Raw genomic sequence first — 17,262 nt, forward strand, 5'->3', positions numbered from 1 at the left:
TCAGTTCCAATGGTCAACCTGATGGACTTAGGTAAATAAATGAGAAAGACAAGGGTGGGTCAAAGACTTCTGCCTTTCCCTCATACTTCTGATCCAAGAGTGGAAGAAATTGCTGCCCAAGAAGCCAAGTGTCCACACTTGTGCTTGGAAAGGTCAATAGTCTTGATTTCTTCGGAGAAGTTTTAGAGCAAACATAAATTCTCATGATAAATTCAGCTTTCTGGAGTTCTGATAAATCTCTTTTAAAAAACAGAAGTCAACTCCTTTTGAAAGCATCCATGCTCTGAATTGTATATTAGGTCTTTAAAAATCATCTCGATGAGAATATAAATGGGTAATTCTTAATGTGGGTAAGCTACATCTAAAATCCTTGATAAAAGAAGTAAAAGGAAAATCTGCTTATACCAAGAGTGGAAGACAAAAAGTGAAGACAATATCTAGCATTAATCTGACCACATGCTCACCTATGTCTGCATATGCTTTGTCATATAGACCTTAGTTTGTGAGGGTGTTAAACCTAGGGAATAGAGCTAAGATGATATTTTTCATTCTTGCTTTCCCAAATATCATTTAATGAGTTCCTCTTAGTTTTATAATGAAACAAGAGTGACTAAAATCTCTGAGGTGTAACCAGATTGGTTATTTTAAATTAATATAATCCAAGGTCTTGAGTAACGTTTTAAACTTACATTGCATCCACGTTTTAATTTCCTATAATTTGATATTTCTTGTTAACAACCTAAAACATATTGACTCTCTTTTATCCAAAACTTGCAATTCGTAAATTTATGTAAACAAAATTTCAGAAACTCAGATACAGATTTAAGCACAAGATATTCACAGCAGTATTGGTTACAATAACACAGAACTGGAAGTAGCTTGTCAGGTGCCATCACGTCAGTTACAATGAAGGAAACACTACCTGGTCCTTCGCCATCTGTCCCTACCATAGTGACCCCTGGGGGCTTCTGAGACTGTAACTGCCTACGGGAATGGGAAGCTCAGTCCGTCTCCCAAGGAGCTGCTGGTGGTTTTGAAGTGCTGACCATGGAGATCGCAGCACCCATCCATGTCCAATAATTAAACTGGACATAAAAGCAAATGATAGTATATTTATGATACAGAACCTATTCAGTGGACAGAATAATGAATAATCACCATGAGTAAGATTTAATGCTCTGAAGTTAATATTACCTAGAAATAGGATGCACAATTGCATATTCAGTGCCATTTCACCTATAAGAAATGTGTCTTCGACGTCCCTCACTGACCCATAGCGCTATGGGGAACAACACTGGAGACTCAGTGCAGGAATGGTGCTCGATCTGACCCCACTACACCGAGGCAAAACACTAAGGGTGTGCAACAGAACAGCAAGGGGAGCAGAGCAAGGAAGTCCCCAAGGAATACCAAAAATAGACTTTGGGCTCAGGTCGTGGCACCCATTCAGACTCCACCAGAAAGCACTCCTAAAGGTCAACAAACAAACCTTGAACTATTTATAGGATTTTCCTTTTATTGTTGTTGTTTTTGTTTTCTTTTGTTGCTTTGTTTTGCTCTACCTTGTTTTTGTGCTTATTATTATCTCTGCATGTCTATCAAGATAAGATAGGTGGAGGAGATAAGATAATCTGGAGGAGAAAACAATGGGACCAATGGTTGGGGGGGAGCATGGGAGAGGGGTAAGCGGGAAAAGGAAGTGGGTGTTAACAAACCCAGGAACAAGGGAACAACAAGTGATCTAAATGCTATGGCAAGGAGGGTGTAGGAGGCCTGGTTGGGCTTGATCAAGGATAATGCAATTGAGAGGAATTACTGAAACCCAAATGAAGGCTGAGCATGATAGTGGGACAAGAGGAAAGTAAAAGGAAATAGGGGCAAGAACTAGGAGGTAAAGGGCATTTACAGAGGTCTAAAAACAGACATGTACGTATGTAAATATATTTATAAATGAGGATGGGGAAATAGAACTATGGACATACATTTATAGATTTAGTATTAAAGTAGCATATGGACATTGGGCCTCCACTCAAGAACTCCCTCAATACAAGAACACTTTGTTCTATTAAACTGGCATTCCTGGAGGGAAGGTGGGGTAGAAAGGGGGAACCAATTACAAGGATCTATATATAACCTCCTCCCTGGGGGATGGCAAACAGAAAAGTGGGTGAAAGGAGACATCAGACAGTGTAAGATATGATAAAATGATAATTTATGAATTATCAAGGGTTTATGAGGGAGGGGAAAGCAGAGAGGGAGGGGGCAAAATGAGGAGCTGATGCCAGGGGCTTAAGTGGAGAGCAAATGTTTTGAGAATGATGAGGGCAATGAATGTACGAATGTGCTTTACACAATTGATGTATGTATGGATTGTGATAAGAGTTGTATGAGCCCCTAATAAAATGATATAATTTTTTTTTTAAAGCTGGCATTCCATGATGCTCACCTTCCCGGCACAATTGCTGAAGACAAAGTGGGTGCATAAGCAAAGGTGGTGAAGAAAGCTGATGGTGCCTGGCTATCAAAAGGCAGCATCTGGGGTCTTAAAGGCTTGAAGATAAACAAGCGGCCATATAGCTGAGAAGCAACAAAGCCCACATGGAAGAAGCACACCAACTGTGTGATCACAAGGTATCAACAGGATCAAGTAGGTATAGGCATCAAAGACCCAGAACAAAAACCCATATCATTGTGAATGAGGGGAAGTGTGGAGTGGTGACCCAAAGCCCATCTGTAGGCTCCTGGACATCCCCTTACAGAAGGGTCATAGGGAGGAGACGACCCAGTCAGGGTGCAGTATAGCACTGATGAAACATACAACTTTCCTCTAGTTCTTTAATACTTCCTCCCATTATCATGATTCCAATTCTACCTTTCAAATCTGGCTAGACCAGAGGATGTACACTGGTACAGACAGGAACTGGAAATACAGGGAATGCAGGACAGATGATCCCTTCTGGACCAGTGGTGGAAGTGGCAATACCGAGAGGGTAGAGGGAGGTTTGGGTGGAAAGGGGGAACCGATTACAAGGATCTACATATAACCTCCTCCCTGGGGGATGGACAACAGAAAAGTGGTTGAAGGGAGACAGCAGACAGTACAAGATATGATAAAATAATAATAATTTCTAAATTATCAAGGGTTTGTGAGGGAGGAGGGAACGGGGAGGGAAGGGACAAATGAGGAGCTGATACCAAGGGCTCTAGCAGAAAGCAAATGTTTTAAGAATGATGATGGCAACAAGTGTACAAATGTGCTTGACACAATGGACACAATGGATGGATGTATGGATTGTGATAGAATTGTATGAGCCACCAATAAAATGATTTAAATAATTAAATAAAATGAACCCTGATGAAATAAAAAGAATAATCACACAGTACTATGAAAATCTATACTCCAATGAATACAACAACTTAGAAGACATGGACAAATATTGGGAAAAACAAACCCTCCCCAGATTATTTCATATGGAAGTCAAGAACCTGAACAGACCCATAGCAAAAGAGGAAACACATAAGTTTATCAAGAGACTACCAACTGAAAAAAGTCCCAACCCAATTGGATTCACAGGGTAATTCTACTAACCGTTCGGGAAACAGCTGACACCAACTCTTCACCAGCTCTTTAAGAGCATAGGAAAGGACGGTAAACTAATCTATGAAGCTATTATATTCTATGAAGCTATTCTGTGAAGCTATTATAACAAATACCAACATATTTCCTATGAAGCTATTATCACAGATACCAAACAACAGATGCCGGGCAAGGATGCTACAGGAATAGAGAACTACAGACTGATATCTCTGATGAACATAGATGCAAAAATCCTTAACCAAATTTTGACCAATAGAATAATAAGTATATTAAATGAATAATTCATCATGACCAGTGGGATTCATACCAGGGATGAAGGGAATAGTTCAACATCCAAAAATCCAGCAACATCATCCACCACATGGACGCAAAAAAAAGAACAAGAACCACAGGGTAATATCAATAGATGCAGGAAAGCATTTGACAACAAGCTGTATATGAAAAACCAACATTACAATCAATGGAGAAAAGATGAAAACATTCCCACTGTAAAACCAGCCAGACAAGGATGCCCCTTGTTCCCATTTTTTCCAACATCATCCGGGAGGTCCTAGCTGATAACATAAGGTAGCCGAAGGACATTGAAGGTATTCATCTGGAGAAAGAAGTGGTACTATTGTTATCTGCAAATGTTAAGATTTTACATATTGAGAACCCCAAAGTTTCCGTAATAGGAGTGCTGGAAGCAATAGAGGAATATGGTAGCGTGGCAGGATACAAGATCAACAAGCAGAAGTCAATTGGATTGCTATATACAACTACCAGGATTATACAAAAAGTGATCAAGAGGTAGTGCTCTTCACAATAGTTGAGAATAAATTGAAGTATCTAGGGATATATCTAACCAAAAAACTAAATGATCTGTACAAGAAACCTACAGAACATTATTACAAGAAACCAAAGTGGACCTTCACAAATAGAAGAATATTCCATGCTTGTGGATCAGAAGATTCAATATTGTAAAGATGTCAATGCTACCTAAGGCATTATATAAGTGCAATGCAAAACCAATACAAATCTCAACATCTTTTTTCAAAGAAATGGAAAAACTGACTGTCAACTTCATATGGAAAGAGAAAAAGCCCAGACTTGGCAAAGAAATCCTCTAGAAGAAGAATAAAGTGGGAGGGCTTTCATTACCAGACTTTAAAACTTATTATACAGTCACAGTTGTCAAACAGCATGGTACTGGTATAATTATTGATACATGGACCAATAGATAGAAAATCCAAAAATGAGATCAGCAGCATACAGACAACTGATCATCGATAAAGGCCCCAAAAATATCAAATGGGAAGCGAATGACCTTTTTACAAGACCCTTACCTCACTCCATACACAAGAACAAATTGCAGGTGGATCACAGACCTAGCAATTCCACTACTAGGCATATACCCAGAAGATATAAGAAACAGACCAAGACCAGACATCTGAGCTTCAATGTTTATCACTGCACAGTTCACAACCCCAAACTATAAGGATCATCAATGAGAAAATTGAGACAAAGCTACAAACCTTAGCACAGGGTGTACATGGGCTATCAGAAATAAGGAAGGATACATACAGAGTAAGATAGAATAGACAAGTGGAACTTACTAAGGATAAAACACGTGTGTACATCGAAAGATTTCATAAAGAAAGTAATAAGAGAATCCATAGACTGGGAAAAGGTATCAGACAAAGGGCTTATTACTAAAATCTACAGAATCCTGTAAGTTTAAAATAAGAAACTAAAGGAATTGCCCACTGAGGAGGTGGGCGAATAACTTGAAGAGAAGATTCACAAGGGAGGAAACTCGAATGGCCAATAAACATATGAGAAAATGTTCCAAATGATTAGCCTTCAGGAAATACAAGTTTAAAAAGAAGACAACCATGAGATACCACCTAACACACACAAAAATAGCCCAATTCAAAAAATCAGAAAGCAATAAATGTTGGGGAGCATGTGGTGAGATAGAAACTCTCTTCCACTGCTGGTGGTCCTGTAGAAATGTACAGCTCCGGTGAAAAGCGATTTGGTGATATCTAAAACAGATGAAATTCAAGCTACCTTATGACCTAGCAATTCCACTGGGAGGCAGGTGGAGAGGGAGGGGATAAAGGGAAGCTGTATCAGAGAGGTCACAAAGAAAGAAAATGTTTTGAAACTGATGGTGCCAGCAATTGTGCAATTATGCTTGATCTAATTGAATTATGGATTGTTATAATATCTGTAAGGGATGCCAATAGAATGATTAATTAAAAATAGTATTTCCTTATTTAAAACCAGGTGACGCTATTTACAAGTCTGTCGTATTTATGAATAGTGCAGCTGCCCCAAGAATCCAACCCAGAGGAATGGGAATGGACATGCGGTCATGCAGAATGGACTGGCGGGAGGGGGGATTGTTGCAGGTGCAGTTTGTTGAAATTTGGCAGTTTATCATTTGTTCTCCTTTTTGATCCATTTTAAATTTGTTCTAGTTTTTAATATTTTCTTCTTCCTTTTTGATCGAGGTTTTTTACTTTTACTTTGTATTTTTATTTATTATTATTTCAAGATAGGAAAATCTATAGAGACAGTGGCTAGATTAATGGTTCCTTGGGGGCATGGCAGGGGAGGTTAGGGGGAAATCAGGAGCTAATAATGATGAGTACATGAATGAAGAAAATGTTTTAAAACTGATTGTCATTATGAGTGTACAACTCTTCTTGATGTGGTTGAACTATTGATTGTATGCTATGTGAATTATATACCAATAGAACTGTTGGAAAAATAAATAGGTTTTGTTCTTAAGCATACAATGTAGTCCTTTATACTGTGACTATATTTTTGCAGGTATTGGAAACATTAGTTTCATCCAGGAAAAAGAATCCATTTTTAATAGGGTTAAACAGTCACGGCATATTTTCAAACTCTCTCCTTTCAGTCCAAATAAAGTCGGTCAATCAAACTAAATTGAGGTAGAAACCAATAGTTCATTTTTGACTAGTTACACATCATTAAGAAAATGCTCTTCCCAAACCGCCTAGAATTACTTGATGACTCCTTTCAACATCTGTGAACAGCTGGACTCACTAGCTATGCTGGGCTCAGTTCTTCTATGGCCTAACATAAACAATCTTTGGGACACTGATTAATTTCTCAAAACTGGAAAATAATTAAGGTAACAATAATCCCTCACCCACACACTCCTCCATTTCTACAAGCATTTAGGAGGGAGGGGGCAGAGGTCAGCCACAACATTCAGCCCCAAAAACCCATTAGTTCCCTGTAGATTATAGCAATGTGCCCTCTTGAGAGCCATTCGAAGTGAAAGGCCACCCTCCACCCCTAGTACCTGTTCCAGCTAGATGGGAAGGAAACTCCCAGGAGCCTTGTAAGCCAGGAAAGTTGTCCAGCCCAACAGAGGCCGCATCCACCTCTAGTTTTCCCTGGTGAGGAAATAATGTGACTGAATGACTCCTTTGGGGTAAAAATCTCAAATGCAAACAGACACAAAAAAGTATTTAAGCACATGCCTCTGTACCATAAGTCATCCACTCAATGCTTCCTTCTAGGGACCAAGTGACTATCTTTAAGGCTGAAACCTCCAGTGGTATTCACTGGAGAGCAAGCAGACATGCTTGTCTAATGGAGGTAGCTACTCTTCAGTAACAAGGAACTAGCTAGGGTACAAGTTAGTCATTGCTTACAAGCTAGAATGAGAAACATAGGTAGCTTAAAGCAAGAAGTCACCAAACAATGGAAGGGTTATACATACATATGACAATGTGAGCAAGGGCCAAGAGCAATCCATAAGTGGTAAGAGCGGGCAACAAGAGAAGAATCAGGAAGGATGTGTTAGGCTGAGTTCTCTGGAGAAGCAGTCAGTGACACTTGTTTGTGTTTGTACACAGAAAGAGGCTAAACACAAGGAATGGCTTACACAGTTATAAAAATGGGTAAGCCCGGTCTGGTCAAGCCAGGCTTCCCCCGACTCATGGAAACTGATGAACGAGAAGCAACATGATGAAGTGGGATAGCGGCAGATGCAGAAGTGAAACAAATCTGAAGTCGGCTGAAAGAATCCAACGTTGTTGTCCACTCACTGGTGGTTCCTGAGACTGGCAGATGAGGTAATACGAGATCAAGGAACCCGATGCAAGATCGAGGTCCAGCAGAATGCGAAGGGCCAGAGTTCAACTCTGTTCCATCTCTCTCTCGCTCTCTAATACAAAAAGCCACAACCCCCAAGGAGGTGTCATCAGGCTGTCACCCAGATGATAGGTTGGGCTCCTGCCCTACACAGACCCAGGCGTGTCTAATTAACGTAATCCCTAATCATAACAAAGACCCAAACAGGATGCAGAAATGGCATCCCCAATAAGAAAGTTTCAAAAGACACGCCAAGGAGTGAAGGTTGATGGGTCTGTGTATGAGTTCCCTAAAAAGTAAACAAACAAGAACCCCATTGCCATTGACTCAGTGTGGCTTTGATTTAGGGTGACCCTATAGACAAAGCAGCACTTCCTGTAGGGTTTCCAAGCTGTAAATCCTTACAGGAGATCTTGCATGGAGTGGGTGGTAGGCTTAAAACACCGACTATGCAGTTTGCAGCAAGGCACTTAACCACTGAGCCACCATAACAAAGTACCATAAACCAGGGCTCGTAAAACATCGGAAATTTTATGATCCAACTACAGAATTATATGAAATATCAAGTTCTGTAGGCCCCCATAAAACTGTTTATCATTAAAAAAACAAACAGGAATTTGTTGTCTCAAGGTTCTGTAGACTAGAAGTTCAAAATCAATGTGTCAGTCAGACATGTTCTTTCTCTAGGAGCTGAGCCATCTCTGCCTGTCTCTGCCTTCTTGGGGCTCCTGTAAATCTTTGGTGTTCCCTGAGCCTGTAGAGGCATCACGCCCATCTCTGTCTCCATCTTCACTTGGCCGTTTTCTCTGTTGGTCTCCGTGTCTTTATCAATTTTTAAAAAAAATTGGAAAACAGGTCTCAGAATTCTGTCCTTTCTATGCACTTTAAGAGTCCCTCTTCCGACTGTCTGAGCTGAGACATATTAAACTAGGTGACGAGAGGCCTCCCTTTGCTGGAAAAGACCACTTGGATACCGAAAAACATGCTATGAGAGAAGCTAGGTCAATTCATTCCAGACAGGGCCCAGAGGAAGAGCAAAATCCATCTGCTCGAAGACCAAGAAGAAGATAGGTTTGTAAAGAGACTGCTAAGGAAGGGGGTGAGCTGAATAAAGTGAGGCTGGAGTGGCGGGGGGACCCTGATCACACGGGCCCGGCTAGATTAGAGAATAAGATTTGGGTTTTGTCCTACCTACAGTAGGAAGCTATGAAAAGTTTTGAGATAAGAAGAGTGCAGGAGCTAGAGTCAATAGAAATAAAGACTGTTGTATATACAATCTGGGAATAATGGTGATCTATGAGTGGGTGTATAGATAGACCCACAGGCTGAATAAATGTGGAGGGACAGTAGGAATATACTTACAAACATATAGAGGTTCCACAGAAGATATTTGTACATATATATTACCCTCTGCAAATATATCCAGGCCCTGGTGGCACACTGAGTTACATGTTGGGCTTCCAATCGCAAGGTCCGTCTTTATGGGAATAGGTAGCCTCATCTTTCTCCCATAGAGTGGCTGTGGGTTTGAACTACTGACTGTGGTTAGCAGTCCAACGCTTACCTGACAGCACCACCAGGGTTCCGTCATGTGTCAAAGAGGGATAATAATGAATGTGCATAGCTAATGACGCCTTTGATATGAAACATAAAGCAGTGTGCTAGGCAGATGGGGGAAAAATCAATACAATCTTAGCTATCATTGTGAAAAGAAAATTCTCCAAAATCACTCAATGATGTAATAAGAAAAAGACCACCAACCCAGGCTGCTCCTTGTCCACAAACGACAGTCTGTAAGCAATTGCTTAGCAGCATGTCATGAGTTATTCATGTGGCTTTAAAGGTCTTTGTACATATTGTCTACCTGCCTGGAATACTCTTTTCTATTCTCCCTTCCCGAACCATCTTCATCTATTTCCGTCCTTTAGATCACAGCGCAGCGCACGTCCCTAATTCAAGCAATCTCCTCTTGATGTCTTCAAGGCTAAAGCAGGCCTCGACTTATAACACCATGTGCTTTCTTAATTCTTCCCACATTTCGTAACTGCATCTTTATTTGTAATTACTTGTGGCTAGCTTGTTAATTCACATCTTCTCTCAACAGACAGACTGTAACCACCATGAGTTAAAAGCCACATCTGTTTTGCTCACCACTCTATGGTTTGCACTGAGCCACTAACCTAAAGGTTGCGATTGGATCTCACTCAGTGGTGCTGTGAAAGAAAGGTCTGACAATTGGTTTCCATAAAAATTACAACCTAGAAAACTGTATGGAGCCGCTGTACTCTGTGACACACACGGTCACCAGAAGTCAATATTGACTCAGAACAGGTTTGGTTTGGGGGTTCACACACCACTCACTGTCTGGATTATGGCTGAAACACATGGTGACCCAATGTGTGTTAATGTAGAATTCTATACGGTAATGTATATTCTATATGGTTTTCAATGGCTATTTAATAAAAATCATATGGCTATTCCTTCTGGGGTGGATTAGAACTTCCCATCTTTATTATTAGTTGATTGTTAACTGTCAGAACCACTCAGAGACTCAAAAATATGGTTGGGATCCAATTATTTTTCTGAATAAGTTTATTATTTAAAACATTTTCAAAGCCATATCACACAGACCCAGTATTAGGTTCTGAAGAAACTAGACCCTTCATCCATTGCTGGTAGGAATAGAAAATGGTACAGCCAATGTGGAAAACAGTTTGATTATTCATCAGGAAGTTGAACATATGGGAGGATGGAGGGAAGGTGGGGTAGACAGGGGGAACAGATGACAAGGATCTACATATGACCTCCTCCCTGGGGGACGGACAGCAGAGAAGTGGGTGAAGAGAGATGTCGGATGGTGCGAGATATGACAAAATAATAATTTATAAATTATCAAGGGTTCATGGGGGAAGGGGGAGCGGGGAGGGAGGGGAAAAACTGAGGAGCTGATACCAAGGACTCAAGTAGAAAGCAACTGTTTTGAGAATGATGACGGGAAACAAATTACAAAAGTGCTTGACACACTGGATGGACGGATGGATTATGATAAGAGTTGTACAAGCCCCCAATAAAATGATTTTTTTTTAAATTGACCATACCCTGTTTCCCCAAAAATAACACAGTGTGCTATATTATTTTTGATTAATGATGCACTAGGTCTTATTTTCAGGGGATGTCTTATTTTTCCATGGAGAAGAATATGGTACACATGTATTGTTGAACAACAAAAAAGGAAATTTATTACCTGTATACAGTACAGTAGTAGTTGTCATCACAAACCAGCATAACCAGACAAACTGAATCCTACAGTATCACGAATTTCTTGTTACTACCATTATTTCCATGTACAACAATCTTGGTACATTTACTCACTTATTCAATGATAGTCATGTCACCATCTTCTGGAACAGCAACATAACAATCCAAACCCTTATTTGGGGGGAGGTCTTATTTTGGGGGCTGCCTTATATTTCGGTGAGAGGCAAAACTGTAAGTAGGTCTTATTTTCAGGGGATGTCTTACTTTCAGGGAAACATGGTAGAAGGACCCTGTTGTTTGGTGCTGTAGAGTTGGTTCCAACTCATAGTGACCCTCCGTACAACAGAGCAGACACTGCCCAGGCCTGGGCATCCTCACGAGTGCCCTTGTGTTTGACCCACTGCTGCAGGCTCTGTGTCAACCCATCTTGTTGAGGGCCGTCCTCTTTTTCACTGCTTCTGTATTTTACCGAGCACGATGTCCTTCTCCAGGGACTGGTCTCTCCTGACAACACGTCCCAAGTGCTTGCCTCTAAGGAGTGTTCTGACTGTACTTCTTCCGAGACAGATCTGTTTGTTCTTTTGGCAGTGCGTGGTACTTTCAATATTACTCACAAGTACCATGGATCAAGCACATCAATTCTTTTTTTGGTCTTCTTTCTTCAATGTCCACCTTTCACATGCATGTGAGGTGACTGAAAATACTGTGGCTGGGTTCAGTTGTACCTTAGTCCTCAAAGTAACATCCTTGTATTTCAACACAATAAAGAGGTCTTGTGAAGCGGATTTACCGAATGCAATGCATCACTTGATCTCTTCGACTGCTACTCCATGATCACTGATTGGGGATTCAAGCAAGATGAAATCCTTCACATCATTACTCTTTTCTCAATTTATCATGATATATTACCTATTGGTCCAGTTGTGAGGAGTTTTGCTTTCTTTACATTGAGCTGTAATCTCTACTGAAGGTTGCAAACCTTGATGTTCATCCGTAAGTGCTACCTTGACAGACGATCTGATGAATGGTAGGATGCCGTTGAGAACATAATATAGGAAGAAAGCATTAAAAAGACAAGAAAGACCGCTCACATCCTCCTTGCCACTAATTTTGGATCACCTGTTGCTCCCTTGTCCCTGGGTTGGTCAACACCACCTCCTGACTCCCGCCTCTACCTCTCCCATGTTTCCCCGGAGTCATCCGTTCTATTGTTTTCTCCTGCAGACTGTTCATCCAGCCTATCTTATCTAGATAGATCTGTAGCGAGGAGGGAGGAGAGAAAATGAGGAGCTGACATTAAGGGCTCAAGTAGAAAGCAAATGTTCTGAGAATGATGATGGCAACAAATGTACAAATGTGCTTGACACAATGGATGGATGTATGGATTGTGATCAGAATTGCACGCCCCCCAATAAATGATTTAAAAAACAAAAGACAAGAGAAAGAGAAAAGGCCAAAGTGGATGTCAGAAGAGCTCTGATTGTTCACCCTTCCTGACACAATAACCTGGAACCCGGAGACAGGAAAGGAGCTCAAGTGGAAAGTGTCAGTGAGGGCCACCAAGCAGGCAGAGGGCACTGGCGGCACAGACACCTGACCAGCCTCTGGGTTAAAAGTCTTGAAGAACAAGGTTGCCCTTAATTTGTATGTATAACTTTCTTGTAAAAAAAACAGTAGGGAAAAAAAAAAACAGTAGGAAAATTAAACAAAAATGCAGAGAAATCAGGTAACAGAAAACTATGATAGCACATAAAAAGTGTCCTGGTATCCTATCTTTTTTTTCACCTAATACAACAGAATAACCATTTTTCCATAAAACTATCACTAAAGAAAAAGAGAAGATAATTACTTTGCCTTTATAAATATAATAACCTTTGATTCTATTTCTTCTACAAATTAATACTGTATAAAATTTTCATTACCACATATACAGGAATAGTAAAAAAAAAACTTTTTAAAAAGTTTCCAATAATTGGGGAAAAGGATAAATAAATTTTAGTAAATCTATAACACAAGTTACCTTGAAGTCATTAGAAATTATATTTTCTCAGAACATTTATTGATAAAAGGTAACAAGTAAAGGATTCATAATAAAATGTTAAATAAATACAGCAGGATAAATACCAAAACCCTAAATCTGTTACAATAGACTTGATTCCAACTCAAAGCATCCCTACGTTTTACCGAGTAGAGCTGTTTCACAGACTTTCTTTGGCTGTGGCCTTTATGGAAATAGATCTCCAGGCCTTTCTTCCAGGGTGCTGCTAGGTAGGTTCCAACTAAAAACGTTCAGTCCAGTGCCCGCAGACTTTGCCTCAGAGAGACCCTGTAAGACAGAGTGGAGCTGCCCTTGGGGTTTCTGAGACTCCGAGTCTGTACAGGAGTAAGCAGACTGAACTCTCTCCCTTGAAGAGGCTGGTAAGCTCCAACATCTGACTTCGTGGTTAACAGCTCAGTGTGAGCCTACTTTGCCATCAGAGTGCCTTAGAAGGCAGGATACAAAGCTTTATTTTTGTCCATTTTTTAAATATGCACATAAAAGGTACTATATAATGATACACACAAAAAATCAAAAATAATAATTGGTATATGTTCACCATGAATACTTCACGGTGGTAGGATTCAAGTGATTTTTACGTACTCTTTATATAGGTTTATAGCTTATAATAAGTAGGAATTCTCTAGAAGGAAAAGATGTTTTTTACAAGGTCTTTTGTAATTAGGTTAATACATGAAAGTCATTAGAAAGTAAAAAAAAAAATTTAAGCTGAACTAATCCTACCTTCGACATGAAGGATAGCTGTAAGTAAATCACATTGGTATGACAGTCTAATTAGGTGGAAATAGTTGTACTTAAAAAAACTTTTTTTAGGTCCGATTTTAACACTTTTGATTCATAAATTCCACACTAAATACTAGAGCTGTCAGGCCTCTCAGATCAATCACTGTATATTCAGGTTAATTATTTTTGACATTTTGAAAGGTTACTTCACCAATTTAGAGACTGGAGATGATTAAGATGATAAAGAACTAAGTCCTTACAAACTCTTCAGGCCAAATGTTTTAGGGCTTTTTTTTTCCCCCTTACAGACTGTTTAATGATGTTATCCTTTAAATGAACACATTTTATTCACACACCATCATACTCCCCCCCCCCAAAACGTTGATGACCCCTGACATTTTTTAAAATGTTAAGACTCTAAAGTCTGACTTCAAATTAGCAGTCCCAGCAAGCAAAGAGGAAGAAGATGAGACCAGGGTGGAGGTGAACGTCCCCTTAAAGAAGAAGCAGCTCAGGGGTCACATAACTGTCTTATGGGCTGATACCTTGTTCTTGTTTGTATTTGCTTTAAAAATTGAGGCAGAACACCCAGATTTCAGGGCCCAAATAAGTCCTGCCTAAGCTAACTCTAAGTGGTCTAACTTCATGCTGAACACAATAAAGAAATTATAATAAGATAAATACTATCTGACTTCACTTATTATAAAACGACAAATCAAAGTTCCTTAGTGGTTACCAGGGATGTGAGGAGGAGGGGAGGGAGAGCTACCGCTCTCAGAGGCCCGAGGCTCCGTTGACAAGGGTGGGAAACTGTAGTGACGATGAGTCGGCTTGCACAGTGGGTTTCTGAGACTCAGGGTCCATACAGGAGCAAACAGACCGAACTCTCTCCCTTGAAGGGGCCACTAAGCTCCAACATCTGACTCCATGGTTAGCCGCTCACTGGGAACCCACCTTGCCACCGAGTGCCTTAGGAAGCAGTAAGTTGTATGCCTGTAAGAAGCTGAATTGTCAAAATCTGTGTGATAGATATATTTACAATAACAACAACAAGGGCTGCTGAGACTGTTTATGGATAACCAAGCACCTCGTGGTATTTTGTTTTCTTGGTTGGAGGTCTAGGTCATGGTTTCATGGGACAGCCAGTTAATTGGCTTAAAAACTTGTTGAGTGCATCTAGTCTACATCTTCCTTCTGAACTAGCACCTGCGTCTTATAAGCTTGCAAGTGACCACCCGAAGCACAGAACTGGTCTCTATTCACCTGGAGCAAGAGAGTTAATAATACTGTTGTTGGCACGTGCCATTGAGTCAGTTCCAACCCCCAGTGGCCCTGTGGACAACAGAAAGACAGACAGGGGCCAGGCCCTGTCTCCTCCTCCCAGGTATTCTTATGCTTGAGCCCACTTTTGCAGTCACGATGTCAACCCACCTTGTGGAGGATCTACCGCTTTTTACACTTTGTCTCGACTTTGCCAAGCATAATGTCCTTTTCCAAGAGCGATTGGCCTCTCTTGATAACATGACCAAAGCACGTGAGATGAAGTCTCGCCATCCTTGCCTACCAGGAGCGTTCTGGACGTGCCTCTTCTAAAACAGATTCCTTGGTTCTTTTGGTGGCAGGCCATGGTTCTTTCAATATTCTTCGCCAGTACTATAATTCAAGTGCATCGGTTCTTCTTCCATCTTCCTTATTCAATGTCAACTTTCACATGCCTGGAGGCAACTGAAGACACCATGGCTTGGATCAGGGGCAACTTAGTCCTCAAAGTAACATCTTTGCTTTTTAACACTTTAAAGCAAGTCTTATGCAGCAGATTGACCTAACTTGATATGTCATTTGGTTTCTTGACTGCTGTTTCCAAGAGCATTGATTGTAAATCAAAGCAAGATGAAATCCTTGACAACGTCAATCTTTTCATTTATCATATCACGTACCTATTGGTCCAGTTGTGAAGATGTTGGTTTCCTTTATATTAAGTGATAATCCATATCGAAAACTGCAAACCTTGACCTTCATCAGCAAGTCTTCAAGTCCTCCTCACTTTCAGCAAACAGGGTTGTGTCATCTGCATATCAAAAATTGTTACTAAGCCTTTCTCCAATCCTCATGCACGTTCTTCTTCATACAGCCCAGCTTCTCAGATTATTTGGCTCACCTGCCCCATTTAGATCAACAGGGTTTTCCTCTGTGACCTCAGGTAGAACACCCATCCTCCCACGCTCACAGGCACAGATGACACCAATATTTCAGTCACCACTTCACACCTGAGTGCCTATGTTAACATCCGAGCAATCTTCTTCCCATGTTTCTGCAGAGACTGGAGACAGTAAGAGGTGGAGAGCAGGCGTTGGGCAAGCTGAGAACCCCACAGGCAGAAATAGAAAACTCACCTGACCCCACACTACTGAAGGCCAGGAACTCACCATCTCTCATGGGGATTTAGTCTCTGGGCACTTAATAGGCGAAAGGGCTGATGGCCAGCAGGGAGAAGATTCTAGGGAAGCAACTGGACTCTGAAGAGCTGGGTTCAAAGCCCAGGTGGACAGAAGAGCAGAGGACGAACTGGGTTTAAAAGTTAGTCAAAGGATTAGAAGCTCAAATAAATTTTATTCCAAGGAAGTCTTGAATCCCAGAGGAAATTTAAGTCCTTAAACAGTAAACAGGCATAATTCTTTTCATATTGGCTGGGCCAATGGGGCCCATAGCTTTGAGACTACTAAGGTTTTAAGGACTGAAACACCAAACACCCGTTTCATAACAATGAGACTCTATCAAGTGTCACCAAAAATGAAATTGACACCTTCTTGCTCTTAAAAAAAATGAAATTGAAGTTTTCCATATTCATCCTACCTTTCACAGAACGGAGTGAAAGACAGAAAGCAATGCTTATGAAATATTAACCAGATGCCAGATAGTATGGTAAGGGTTTCATCTATGAAATCTCTTTTAATCCTTATAAGTCTGTTAGGCAAGTAGCATACACTCCAGTTTAAAGTTAAAGGATCTTGGATTTGGGAAGGTTTAGTAATTCTCCCCCAGACAGCAGAGCTACCCAAATGGTGGTAAACCAAAACTGTCACTGAGTCAATTCCAACTCATCGAGACCTGACAGGACAGGGTAGAACTGCCCCTGTGAGCTTCCAAGACTAGCCGCTTACAGGGGTAGAAAGCCCATCTTTCTCCAATGGAGCGGCGCATGGTTTCGAACTGCAGATAGTGTGTATTGCAGTTTCGAACTGCAGACAGTGTGTATTGCAGTCTGGTGTGTAACCACTGCATGGCGCACAGGTGCAAATAGAGAGTGGACTGGAATTGGGCTGGGAACTAGAAGGCATAAGAAACACCATTTGGAAGAACTAAGAGTCTTCTCCGTCCTCTACAGCCTCCCCTCTTCTTCTGCCACTGGATGGAAACAATGTTCAACCCACGCTCCCATCCCATAAGACAAGGGGAGCTCAGTACGTTCGTGGAAAACCGAAACTAAAAGATAGTCAACTTTCCC

This window comes from Echinops telfairi, unplaced genomic scaffold (assembly GCF_000313985.2).
Source record: "Echinops telfairi isolate 266 unplaced genomic scaffold, ASM31398v2 ScPeMD7_2010;HRSCAF=2546, whole genome shotgun sequence".
In the NCBI taxonomy this organism is placed as follows: Eukaryota; Metazoa; Chordata; class Mammalia; order Afrosoricida; family Tenrecidae; genus Echinops; species Echinops telfairi.